Source organism: Prunus avium, chromosome 7, assembly GCF_965620075.1.
Source record: "Prunus avium chromosome 7, drPruAviu1.hap1.1, whole genome shotgun sequence".
Lineage (NCBI taxonomy): Eukaryota > Viridiplantae > Streptophyta > Magnoliopsida > Rosales > Rosaceae > Prunus > Prunus avium.
Window position 1 is genome coordinate 27,072,423 of NC_142290.1, and position 13,890 is coordinate 27,086,312.

At 38.7% G+C, this 13,890-nt stretch overlaps 1 non-coding gene across 1 annotated transcript; it reads right to left on the reverse strand.

Annotated features, from left to right (window-relative positions):
• Positions 1–4,652: 4,652 nt before the first annotated feature.
• On the reverse strand, positions 4,653–4,759 carry LOC148293257 (small nucleolar RNA R71). The gene has a single exon (XR_015825911.1). It is a non-coding gene; the product is annotated as a small nucleolar RNA R71 (small nucleolar RNA).
• Between the last annotated feature and the right edge of the window lie 9,131 nt (positions 4,760–13,890).

The following is a 13,890-nucleotide window of genomic DNA, read 5'->3' on the forward strand; positions in this document are numbered from 1 at the left end:
AACATTGATATGTTTTTCATAAATGAAAATTCAAGAGAAAGGATAAGATATAATTACCCTTGAAGCAATTATATGAACCAAGTTGTGTTTTGGTCTTCTCTTGATGATTTCCCTTTGTTGATCTCCTCTTGATCTTTCTCCTCCTTGTGAGCCACAAAAGTATATGGCCTCTAAGTCTCCACACCAATGGAACCTTGAGATGAGAAGAAGTATCTTGAGAATACAAGGATGCTAGTGCAAGATCCTCAAGATTGGTTTCAATCTAAACCCCTTTGAAAGATGATTGTGTTTCACTCTTGAAAACTCACAATTGTCTCTCTTTGATCTCCCAAACCTATTTGGTTGATGTTGGATTGTGTTTGTGTGTAATTGAGCTTATGGAAACAATTCCCATACACCTTTACTTAAGCATTTTCGGCCAAACCCCATTGGGCTTCCAAAATTGGGCCTTATGACACTTAAGCCATAATTTAGGTGTCTTAAGTCCATGGGCTTGATACCCAATCATTTGGGCTTCTCATTAACTATTACCGAGGCCCAAATACATTTTTACACGTAGTAAATCATCCACATCAAATCAATCAAATTGATTTCCTCATTCTCATTTGTATTACTCAAAGTTAACCATTTAAGGTGTGCGATCCATTAGGTTCTAATTTAGCAAGGCAGTGGGAATACATTAGAACTCTTTCTAACCAACTGGAATTAAAACCCCCTTTTAATTCTTCCTTTATTTGGATCGATCACAATCAATCCTAGGACTTCCACAAGCCAAGAGTGACATCTAGCAATATATCATGGCTACCCAAGCTAATTAGAATAGATGAAGAACCTATTCAGTTGGAATTGCAATGCAATACGGTCCTTCTCTTATACAATGTTTCCAATCATATTGTTAGGGTACGGATTGATAATGTCAAACCCCTAATATGATTAAACTCATATGATTCAATAGAACACAATTAAAAACCACTTTCTAAATCATGTTCAAGTACTTCGGCCGAAGATTCACTGAATCATATCTTGAAACATTCTCCTTTCTTTATCAAGGTAGAAATTCCTTATTGTACATTCACATGCCTCTATGATGAATTAAGAGATCCCAATAACACATAAGGAAAATCTTTTACGACTTGCCTTTGTGAGCTATCAAAGATAAATAACGCATCACAAGACAACCATGATGCCTCAGGTCTAAGGACTAATTTGCATTATTGCAACTATGAGTTCTCGTTTGACATATAGATAAATACTCCATACGAGAACTCCGGTTGATCGCGTTCAGTGTACTCATTCACTAATGAGCACCCACATACTTGTATTAGTGTCAACTACACAAATGGTTTGAGACCAACCATCCTCATCATTGAGCATACATAGTATGTGCCAATCTTGACGGTTTATCAATGCCCATTTGATAACCTTATGATTAGGAACATTTTGGGATACTACAGTTAGAGATTAAAGGTCTCCCGAATCTAAACTTCTTTAGATTACTTTATCTCTTATTTAGTACATCCTGGACTTTTGTTTCTTTACACGACATAAAAGATAACAAAATAATATTGCCCTTTATTTATCATATACGAAATGTATTCTAAGGAGATTACATCAAATGTATTGGCTCTTATGGCACATTTCTAACAGTAGCAAGCCAATAACCCAATATCATACGCGAAGCCCAGCCCAACGCTTTATAAAAATCCAACATCGTGTTCCACCTTTGTCAGAACTCCCAGGTGGTCAACAAGAAGTCATAGCAGGGACCAAAGGAAATCTATGTATGTAGAAGGAATACCCACTGGACACACGACTTCACCCATTCTTTCTTTTCCTCTGCGAGCTCTAGTTTGAAAACTGAGGGAGAAAGCAAGCGGCGCCTTGTTAAGCTCATAATTTCATACATATACATGCCCAATTTACTTACTTCTTTTGCTTAGTTTCTTATAATTTTGAGTTATTTGCCTCCCTTTGTGTGTTTTGTAGGCCAAAAGAGCAAGAGAGCATAATTCATGCAATTCATGCATGTTAAGGCCTAATTTGGATGAAGAGAAGAAGAGCTTAAAGACAAACTCATTTTGGCTACAGCCCCCTGCCAGTCCAGTTCCGTAGGTCATATTGCAAGCTTCGTTTCAGCAACCTACATAGCTCGGATGAGGCAACAGTCTTCATGAAAGTTGTTCCAATGGGTGTGTACTATAACATATCCAAAATTCAGCCCCATTGGATAAATCTGGAGTCCGTCAACTAGCAAACACAGAACCATGCTCAGGATGGATTTTGTCAGCGAGCAAACTGAGTTAGCAATTTGTTTCGGCCTTAACTTCCTCCTCCGAGCTTGGATTGGGCCAATACTTGTGTGGTTGGATCATACACATTCTGAACTTCACAATGGACATCTTAAAGTCTTCATTTGATTCAGCCTAGCCCAAGTTGTAAGCCCTTGAAGTTGCTGGTCATGCTGACCTCAGGATGAGCTGGTTGGAAGCTTGGTCATGGTGAGCTAGGCATGAGCTATTGTAGCTGGTTGGAGGCTTGGTCATGGTGACATGAAGATGAGCTAGGGCTGCTGGTGGGATTTATTGCTGAAGTGCATCAACCAATTCAGATTTTATAATGCAAGTGTTGTATGCATTAGTGAAGTGCATCAACCAATTCATCTTTTATAATGCAAGTGTTGTATGCATTAGCCATATTGAATTCAGATTTATCACTCCCCTCTCCCTATAAATACCACATCCATTCCACATTCAAGACACAACAAATCCTGAGATTCACAACCCCCACAATTCACTCCAACCATCCTCAAACACTCTCACAATCCCAAACACTCCAACAATCACCAAAACAACTCCAGCAAACTTCTATTCCATTTCCCTACGAATTTCATCTTCCTTAGCCATCACCACTCACTCAAACTCATCCCAAATCACCTCCATATCCTTCATACATCTTTCTAGAAGTGGGGAAGCTCTTGGAGAAGCATTAGAAGTGGAGAAGCACTTGGAGAAGCCTTGGACACCACAAGAACTTCAGAAAAAGGGTTTTTCTACTCTTATTGCATTCATTATGTTTTCTCATTTCTGTTCAAGTCTCTTTTCCATTATGAGTAGCTAAATCCATAACTAGGGCTTCGATGTAACCTAACATGAATATTCTGGGTTTATAAGTTTGGAGTTTCAAGTTTGATTCATGATTCATGTTCTTATTCATTATGCTTATAAGTTAACATGCTTGTTTGAATGATTGATCACCATTAGAACTTGTTTGTTAACTATCTTGGTTTGAATTAAGAGTATACACCATGCTTTAATTCGAATTGAACTATGAATAGGAAGAGTATGTATGGACATTCGACAACAGGGATTAGATACATACTTGGTTGTTTAAAATGTTCTTCTATGCTTAATGGGTTCCTAATGCTTAATTTTAGGTTAGACAACAAATGATCAAATTAGGGAATTAGGAACACAAGGTTAGGACCAAACACCATGGCCTAATCATACTTTAGCTAGAATCAATCTTTGAATCTGAATTAGACTTGTTACTTGAATCTTTATAACCCAGAATTGAATTGTTATGGTGAATCGAATGCCCTAGTCTCCAAACCTGTGTTTTAACTTTCAAAACCACCCTTTGTTACTTTTGTTTACTTGCTTTCCGTTGCAATTTCAGTTTGTTCATTTCTTTCTATAATCACAAGCATTCTCACTTCAAAGTTCATTTTAATCTTGCTGCATTTGTTTTCAAACTCACTCTTGCTTTAAATTCTGTTTTAGATTTAACTTCCTAACTTCTTGAATTTGGTAATCTAAAGTACATAACTAATTTGAACTTCTCAGTCTTCGTGGGTACGACCTCGTACTTGTCTTGCTATACTACTAATTGCCCCGTACAATTGCGAGTTAACATATTATTAACAACAAATTTTGGCGCCGTTGCCGGGGACTGAACGAAAGTTCTTCCCTGGTTATGTGCCCAAGGTTACCCTATTCTTTTTAGTGTTTCTAATTAATCTAATTTTCTGTTTCAGGTAGTTTATGTCTAAAAATCCATTACTTGAACAAGTGAGGTCTTCGTTCCAACGTTCTAGATCTTTGAACGCAGGACCATCATTGCAACCCAGACGAGTGACCTCTGAAATTCAGAATCGTCTAGAAAGGGAGTTGTCAACTGCAAAAGAGCAAGCTCTTGCTACATTTACAAGTCTTGCTCTCCACACTGAACTTCCCGGTTCTTCACTTTCAAATTCGGAAGCAAGTTCAGACCAAGAAGAAGAAGAAATGATGGCTGCCATTGAGTTCATGGGAGAACTTGATATCCCAACAATTCCAGCATCTCCTTCAAGCATTTTGCTGCCCACTGTAGCTCGAAATTATGAGCTTAAATCTTCTCATCTTAATATGCTGCCTTCCTTTTATGGTTTACCTAATGAAGATCCATTGACTCATATAAAGGATATTTTTAATGTTGTGAGTTCTTTTCCCTTGACAGGTGTGACAGAAGATCAACTTCGAATGAGAGTGTTTCCATACACTTTAAAGGATAAGGCGAAGTATTGGTTGAATTCTTTGAAGCCTGGTTCACTCACTACATGGTCTGCCATTCAAAAGAAGTTCCTGGAAAAATACTTCTCCACGCAAAAGACCGACATGCTTAGGGACAAGATCTTGTTATTTGCACAGCAAGATGATGAATCGTTTTGTGAAGCATGGGAGAAATTCAATGGGTTGCTCAACCAATGTCCTCATCATGGGATTCCATTGAAGCTTCAAATGCGTATGTTTTATAAAGGACTAACCCCTTCTAGTCATAATATAGTCACCAATTTTGCAGGTGGTTCTTTTAAAACCAAAACTCCAGAAGAAACGTACGAACTCTTTGAGGAGATAGCAATGGAGACCCAACATACGGATACAAGAGGTAAACGTGTTATTAGTGGTTCTAATGATGCTTCTAGTGTGCAGATTTCAAAACTGGAACAAAAGCTAGATGCTCTTCTTGCATTAAACTCAAGAAGCCCTCCGAAGGAAGTGTGTAGCATTTGTGAATCTCATGACCATGCTACCACAGCTTGTCCACTTGGGGCTGGATATCCAGAATTTGTGCAAGAGCAAGCTAAGTTGGTAAATTCCTACAACCAAGGTCCAAGAAATGATCCATACTCTCAAAGTTATAATCCAGGTTGGAGGAATCATCCAAACTTTTCATGGAGAAATACCCAGAATCAAGCAAATCCCCCTTCATTCCAAAGGCCACAACAATCATCATCATCATTGGAAGATATAGTGAAGCAGATGGCAATCAACCAATCCAATTTTCAGCAAACTACACAAGCTGCCATCTCCAAATTGGAAGTCCAATTAGGCCAAATAGCTGCTGAAATAACTCAAAGAGTGCCTGGGAAATGGCCAAGCCAAACTGAGATCAATCCAAAGAACCCAGAAGCCAAGGCCATTCATGTGCTCAGATCAGGTAAGATCATTGATAATAAAGATGATTCTAATCTTTCAAATGATGTTGTGATTGTAGAAGATAAAGACGAGGAGACCATGGCTACGGAAGGAGAACAACTCAAAACTTCTCAATCTGCTCCTAAGGCCAAATCAGATTCTCAGAAATCCGATCAATTCCAATTGCATAAAAGGGATGACAAATTTGTGCCACCACATCTTCAAGAAGATAGATACGTGCCACCCGCTCCATATGTTCCACAGATTCCATTTCCAGGCCGTCTTAAGAAAGCAAAGCAAGATAAGGCTTTTAAAGAGATTTATGATATTTTGAGTAAAGTTAATATCAATTTGCCTTTGCTTGATCTTATTGAACAGATTCCTGCATATGGAAAATTCATCAAGGACTTGAAAACTCACAAGCTCAATTTCGCTCCAAATGAAGGAGTAAAGCTCGACCAGAATGTAAGTGCTGTATTGCAAAGGAAGCTTCCACCAAAACTAGATGATCCTGGCAGCTTTGACATTCCCATTAACATTGGAGGCAAGAAGGTTGGAAGAGCCATGTTGGACTTGGGAGCAAGCATCAATGTTTTGCCATATTCAGTTTATCAAGAGCTTGGCTTAGAAGGGATGAAGAAGACTTCAATGCGACTTGAACTAGCTGATCATTCTATAAAATATCCAAAAGGTATTGTAGAAGATATTCTAGTTCAAGTTAATACACTAATTCTCCCTGCTGATTTTGTAGTGATGGACATGGAAGACAATCCAAATGGAGATCGTGTTGATCCCATTCTCCTAGGCAGACCATTCATGGCCACTGCAGACACAATCATCAAAGTGAAAGATAGCACCCTCTCCATGACTGTTTTGGGTGAAACTGTTGAATTTAAAATGCTTAATGCTCTATCTCAACCTTCTATCTCTCTTGATTCTTGCTTTTCAATTGATGTTGTGGATCATGAGGTTTCTTCCAAAATTTTGCAGAGAAAGTCTAATGATGCTCTAGAAGCTGTCTTAACACAAGAAGAGGAAGATCTTTGTGAACCGGAGTTCCAAGAAGTGGTGGCTGCCTTAGAAGTATTTCCGCCATACCCACCATCCTTTAGGCCACCAATCGAGCCTCTTGGACCATCATCCACGAAATTGGAGCCATCCATTGTCATCCCACCAAAGCTAGAACTTAAACCTCTTCCCAATAATCTTAAATATACATATTTGGGTGCTAACGAAACTCTCCCTGTTATAATTGCTGCAGGTCTCTCCTCACATGAAGAAGAGAGCTTAATTAAAGTTCTAAAAGAGCATAAAACAGCCATTGGGTGGACCATAGCAGACATCAAAGGAATTAGTCCAAGCATGTGCATGCACCGGATTTTAATGGAAGAAGACAGCAAACCATCTCGTGATGCCCAAAGGAGGCTAAATCCCAACATGAAAGAGGTGGTTAGAGCTGAAGTTTTAAAGCTACTCGATGTAGGAATCATCTACCCAATTTCAGATTCTAAGTGGGTGAGCCCTGTGCAAGTTGTTCCAAAGAAGTCCGGAATCACCGTTGTGAAGAATGAGAAGAATGAGCTAGTTCCTACACGAACTGTCACTGGTTGGAGAGTTTGCATTGATTACAGGAAGTTGAACACATCCACTAGAAAAGATCATTTCCCCTTACCTTTTATTGATCAAATGCTTGAACGTTTATCTGGCCATGCTTACTATTGTTTTCTTGATGGTTTTTTAGGTTATAATCAAATTCCCATTGCTCCGGAAGACCAAGAGAAAACCACATTCACATGCCCATTTGGTACGTTTGCTTATAGAAGGATGCCATTCGGTTTGTGCAATGCCCCAGCAACTTTCCAAAGATGCATGATGTCAATCTTTTCAGATATGGTGGAACGATTCATTGAGGTATTTATGGATGATTTTTCAGTTTTTGGTTCCTCTTTTGATAATTGTCTTCACCACATGTCTCTAGTGCTTAAAAGATGCCAGGAAACAAATCTGATTTTGAATTGGGAGAAGTGTCACTTCATGGTGAGACAAGGCATTGTGCTAGGCCATGTGATTTCAAGCAAGGGAATCGAAGTGGATAAAGCCAAGATCGATCTCATCTCAAATCTTCCACCCCCTACCTCTGTTAAAGGAATTAGAAGCTTTCTAGGTCATGCTGGATTCTATAGAAGGTTCATCAAAAATTTCTCAAGCATTACAAGGCCATTGTGTAATCTCCTTGCTAAGGATGCTGTTTTTGAGTTTAATGAAGCTTGCATGGAAGCTTTTTCTACCTTGAAGAGGGAGCTAACTTCAGCCCCTATTATCATAGCTCCGGATTGGTCTTTACCATTTGAAATAATGTGTGATGCCTCTGACTTTGCTATTGGTGCAGTTTTAGGTCAAAAGAAGAACAAGCTGCCCCATGTGATTCATTATGCTAGCCGGACCTTGAATGATGCTCAAATCAACTACTCCACAACAGAGAAGGAGTTGCTTGCTGTGGTTTTTGCTTTAGAAAAATTTCGTTCTTACCTTGTTGGTTCTAAAGTAATTGTTTATTCTGACCATGCAGCCCTTAGATACTTGCTCACTAAGAAGGATGCCAAACCACGCTTGATTAGATGGATTCTCTTGCTGCAAGAATTCGATTTGGAGATTCGAGATAAGAAGGGATGTGAGAATGTGGTAGCTGATCATTTGAGCAGAATTGTGGTTGAAGAAAAAGGAGGAGCTGTGCTACCCTTGAATGAGACTTTCCCTGATGAACAACTATATGCTGCCCAAGTCAAAGAGCCATGGTATGCTGATTTTGTTAATTATCTTGCTTGTGGTGTTCTTAGAAATGATCTAACTTCTCAGGATAAGAAGAAGTTCTTTTCCATGGTGAAACATTATGTATGGGATGAACCTTTCTTATTCAAGCATTGCCCGGATCAACTCATCAGAAGATGTGTTCCAGAAGAAGAGCAAGAAAGCATACTTAGGCATAGCCACGAATTGGCCTGTGGAGGTCACTTTGGAGCTAAGAAAACAGCACTTAAAATTCTGCAATCTGGTTTCTTTTGGCCCACTCTATTTAAAGATGCATTTAATTTTTGTGTTAAGTGTGATAGGTGCCAAAGGATGGGGAACATAAGTCGCAGGAATGAAATGCCATTGAATAACATACTTGTTGTGGAGCTCTTCGATGTGTGGGGTATTGATTTCATGGGACCATTCCCATCTTCCTTTGGTTATACTTACATACTTGTTGCTGTTGATTATGTGTCTAAATGGGTGGAAGCCATAGCCACCAAAACCAATGATTATAAGGTGGTGCTGAAGTTCTTGAAGGATAATATTTTCACAAGGTTTGGTACTCCAAGGGCTGTCATTAGTGATGGAGGCAGCCACTTCTGTAACAAGCCATTCGAAGCACTCATGAAGAAGTACAACATCACCCATCGAGTCTCTACACCATATCATCCGCAAACTTCTGGTCAAGTGGAAATAAGCAATAGAGAAATTAAGCACATCCTGGAGAAGGTGGTGAACAATACAAGGAAAGATTGGGCAGCTAAGCTCAATGATTCATTATGGGCTTATAGGACTGCATATAAGACTCCCATTGGAATGAGCCCTTATCGTCTTGTGTTTGGGAAAGCTTGTCACCTGCCAATGGAGCTTGAACACAATGCTTTTTAGGCCATCAAGAAGTTAAATTTTGATCTAGACAAGGCAGGCCATGCAAGAAAGTTTCAGCTCAATGAATTGGAAGAAATTAGACATGAGTCTTATGAGAATGCAAAGCGTTACAAAGAACGAACCAAGAGTTACCATGACAGAAACATTCAACGGAAAGAGTTCTCCAAAGGTATGTCAGTTCTTTTGTTTAACTCACGTTTGCGTCTCTTTCCAGGAAAATTGAAGTCTAGATGGCAAGGCCCATTCACCGTGGTCAATGTTTCTCCCTATGGAGCTGTGGAGATTCAAAACCCTAAAGATGGCTCGACTTTCAAAGTAAATGGACAACGTTTAAAGCCATTCTATGAGGGAGTTTCAGCTGGCATCCAAACTGGCCATGTGGTAGATCAACTTCCCTTCGTACCATCAACTTAGCTGATTGCACAATGTCTTGCCAAGACAGTAACTAAGGCGCTTCTTGGGAGGCAACCCATGTGTTCAAGAAGAAGGTGCTTGGTAGCAATCGACCTAATCGCATCAAGGGGAAGCATTTCAATCCTTTCTCTTTACTTGTTTTGTTTTTATTTTTAAGTTTCTATTCCTTTTTATAAATAAATAAATATAAAAATTTATAAAAAATTTATTATAAAAAAAAAAAAATTCATATAAGCTAACTTTTGGTAACCCCAGTGAGCACCTCCGTCAATACAGTGTCTAGGAGTTCTTTAGGCGACACCTTCGGTGTCTAAGAAGTTTGGGTTTTAAGCGGGACCATTGTGACCCCTCCAACCTTCCCGGATCCCCTGGCTGTGTTTTCTGAGGCCCTTAACTGGTCATCCATGAGTTGCTTATATATTCTTTTTTTTTTTATTTCTTTTTTTTTCCTAAACCTTCTTCTAAACTTTTCCCTTTATCATTTGTTTGTTCTCAATCATCTTTTGTATGCTTTCACATTGAGGACAATGTTTAATTCAGGTCTGGGGGGAAGGTTTTCAAATTTCATTAATTTGTGTTTCAATTTTCGTTCATTTGTCACTAATTTTTTTTTCTAAATGTCATACAATCGATGCTATGGAGCTGCCATTGAGGTTTTCATATCAGAATTTTGCACTTCACAAAGCTTTGGCTCTTAGAATTCTGGTGGCTAAAGTACCATGCTCAAATTCTTGAAGGAAAATAGTGGAGACTACCCTAGTGAGCTATATCGAGCCTAATTGCTTTCTTGAGAGGGTTTAAAGTGTTCTATTTCTCATCCATACTTATTTTCTTCAATTCACTCTAATTGATCTCATCATTTCATTTTGATCGAATACTAAGGATGATTCTCTTTTGCAGATATCATATGCTTGCTCTCATTCATGAATGAACTCATTGAAGTGATGCTAGGCTATGTGTGTATAACCATTCTTTATGCTTTCTTTTCACCCTACCCATATGTGTGTTCCATTAGCCCTCTTGAAGCCAAACACTCAAAGCCTTTTCTTTTATCACCCTCATCATTTTCCCTACCTTTGTATCTCAATCTGAGATACTTAACCTCTTGTAGCCATACCCTATAACTTAGAAATATACCAAGGTGTGCCAAGATAAAGTTTGATGCAAGGAAGTTGCTGCCGTGTACCTAAATGAAATTTGGTGTGAATCTGTGCAATGAAGTTAATGAAGATGCAGATCAAATCAACGAAGATGAAAGTGTTTCGATTTGATCTAAGTGTGAAAAATAAAGTCCATGCCAGGTGATACCATGAAGTTTGCTGCCATGCCAATCTAAATCAATGATGCCTTGCAGATTAATGAAGCATGCAACCTTGGTATGTTCTTAAGTTATTTGTTTTTCCTTCCAATTCTTCCATTTCCCCTAAACCTTAGCCTTTCATTACAACATTGTGAAAGACCTAGCTGATCTTTGAGGATGTATTCATGGGTGCTGGTAAGTATGTGTGTATCTCTATTCTTAGTATTTAATTCCTTTCATGAGATCTAACCAAATTTGTGCTTCTATTTCATACACTCACTTATGCTTTCTTGAGAGAATTAAAACATAGGTTCTGAGTGATTGAGTGTTATCTGTGAGAATTAGAGTCGAAGCATGTTCTCTATTCAAGGTTTGAGTGTGCTTGCTTTGAAACTGTGTGCCTTTGAGCTATAGCTTCCACTTGTACACACTGATTGATGACCTATCTTGGCAACTCTATGGTGTTGAAGGTATGACTAAAGCTTTCTTTCATTTTCATTAGTTGATTTCAAAGTTGTTTTTCTAACCATTTTGTTTTGTAGAGTTAGAAAAACGTTTGTGGGTATCGTATCTGTTAAACCCTCAGGAGACACAACTCCTCCTACTAGGGATGCCTAGAGGTTTAAAGGCTTGTTGCATACGCTCAATGCAATCGAGTTACCTACGAAAGTGGTCTAGTTAACTTCTTGTTTTGTTTTTATCTTTGTTTCTCTTTTGTTTTGCTCGAGGACTAGCAAAATCTAAGTTTGGGGGTGTGTTAAGCTCATAATTTCATACATATACATGCCCAATTTACTTACTTCTTTTGCTTAGTTTCTTATAATTTTGAGTTATTTGCCTCCCTTTGTGTGTTTTGTAGGCCAAAAGAGCAAGAGAGCATAATTCATGCAATTCATGCATGTTAAGGCCTAATTTGGATGAAGAGAAGAAGAGCTTAAAGACAAACTCATTTTGGCTACAGCCCCCTGCCAGTCCAGTTCCGTAGGTCATATTGCAAGCTTCGTTTCAGCAACCTACATAGCTCGGATGAGGCAACAGTCTTCATGAAAGTTGTTCCAATGGGTGTGTACTATAACATATCCAAAATTCAGCCCCATTGGATAAATCTGGAGTCCGTCAACTAGCAAACACAGAACCATGCTCAGGATGGATTTTGTCAGCGAGCAAACTGAGTTAGCAATTTGTTTCGGCCTTAACTTCCTCCTCCGAGCTTGGATTGGGCCAATACTTGTGTGGTTGGATCATACACATTCTGAACTTCACAATGGACATCTTAAAGTCTTCATTTGATTCATCCTAGCCCAAGTTGTAAGCCCTTGAAGTTGCTGGTCATGCTGACCTCAGGATGAGCTGGTTGGAAGCTTGGTCATGGTGAGCTAGGCATGAGCTATTGTAGCTGGTTGGAGGCTTGGTCATGGTGACATGAAGATGAGCTAGGGCTGCTGGTGGGATTTATTGCTGAAGTGCATCAACCAATTCAGATTTTATAATGCAAGTGTTGTATGCATTAGTGAAGTGCATCAACCAATTCATCTTTTATAATGCAAGTGTTGTATGCATTAGCCATATTGAATTCAGATTTATCACTCCCCTCTCCCTATAAATACCACATCCATTCCACATTCAAGACACAACAAATCCTGAGATTCACAACCCCCACAATTCACTCCAACCATCCTCAAACACTCTCACAATCCCAAACACTCCAACAATCACCAAAACAACTCCAGCAAACTTCTATTCCATTTCCCTACGAATTTCATCTTCCTTAGCCATCACCACTCACTCAAACTCATCCCAAATCACCTCCATATCCTTCATACATCTTTCTAGAAGTGGGGAAGCTCTTGGAGAAGCATTAGAAGTGGAGAAGCACTTGGAGAAGCCTTGGACACCACAAGAACTTCAGAAAAAGGGTTTTTCTACTCTTATTGCATTCATTATGTTTTCTCATTTCTGTTCAAGTCTCTTTTCCATTATGAGTAGCTAAATCCATAACTAGGGCTTCGATGTAACCTAACATGAATATTCTGGGTTTATAAGTTTGGAGTTTCAAGTTTGATTCATGATTCATGTTCTTATTCATTATGCTTATAAGTTAACATGCTTGTTTGAATGATTGATCACCATTAGAACTTGTTTGTTAACTATCTTGGTTTGAATTAAGAGTATACACCATGCTTTAATTCGAATTGAACTATGAATAGGAAGAGTATGTATGGACATTCGACAACAGGGATTAGATACATACTTGGTTGTTTAAAATGTTCTTCTATGCTTAATGGGTTCCTAATGCTTAATTTTAGGTTAGACAACAAATGATCAAATTAGGGAATTAGGAACACAAGGTTAGGACCAAACACCATGGCCTAATCATACTTTAGCTAGAATCAATCTTTGAATCTGAATTAGACTTGTTACTTGAATCTTTATAACCCAGAATTGAATTGTTATGGTGAATCGAATGCCCTAGTCTCCAAACCTGTGTTTTAACTTTCAAAACCACCCTTTGTTACTTTTGTTTACTTGCTTTCCGTTGCAATTTCAGTTTGTTCATTTCTTTCTATAATCACAAGCATTCTCACTTCAAAGTTCATTTTAATCTTGCTGCATTTGTTTTCAAACTCACTCTTGCTTTAAATTCTGTTTTAGATTTAACTTCCTAACTTCTTGAATTTGGTAATCTAAAGTACATAACTAATTTGAACTTCTCAGTCTTCGTGGGTACGACCTCGTACTTGTCTTGCTATACTACTAATTGCCCCGTACAATTGCGAGTTAACATATTATTAACAACACGCCTCACCCCCATGGGGAGACCTAGCTGTATAGAAAACCTTGGAACTCAAAGGGGTCTGCATTCCGTTGGAAGAGATTTCACCAAAATGAGTAAATGGAGAGAAGCGAAGGAAAAGTGGGAATGGAAGATTGATAGAATTAGAGTCCTAAGCGCCTATAAAAGAAAGCTCCCTCTGACTAGCAAACACACACCATTCCAGAGCAAGACCAAGCTCTGTCAAGCACAACTGGAATTTATTCTAG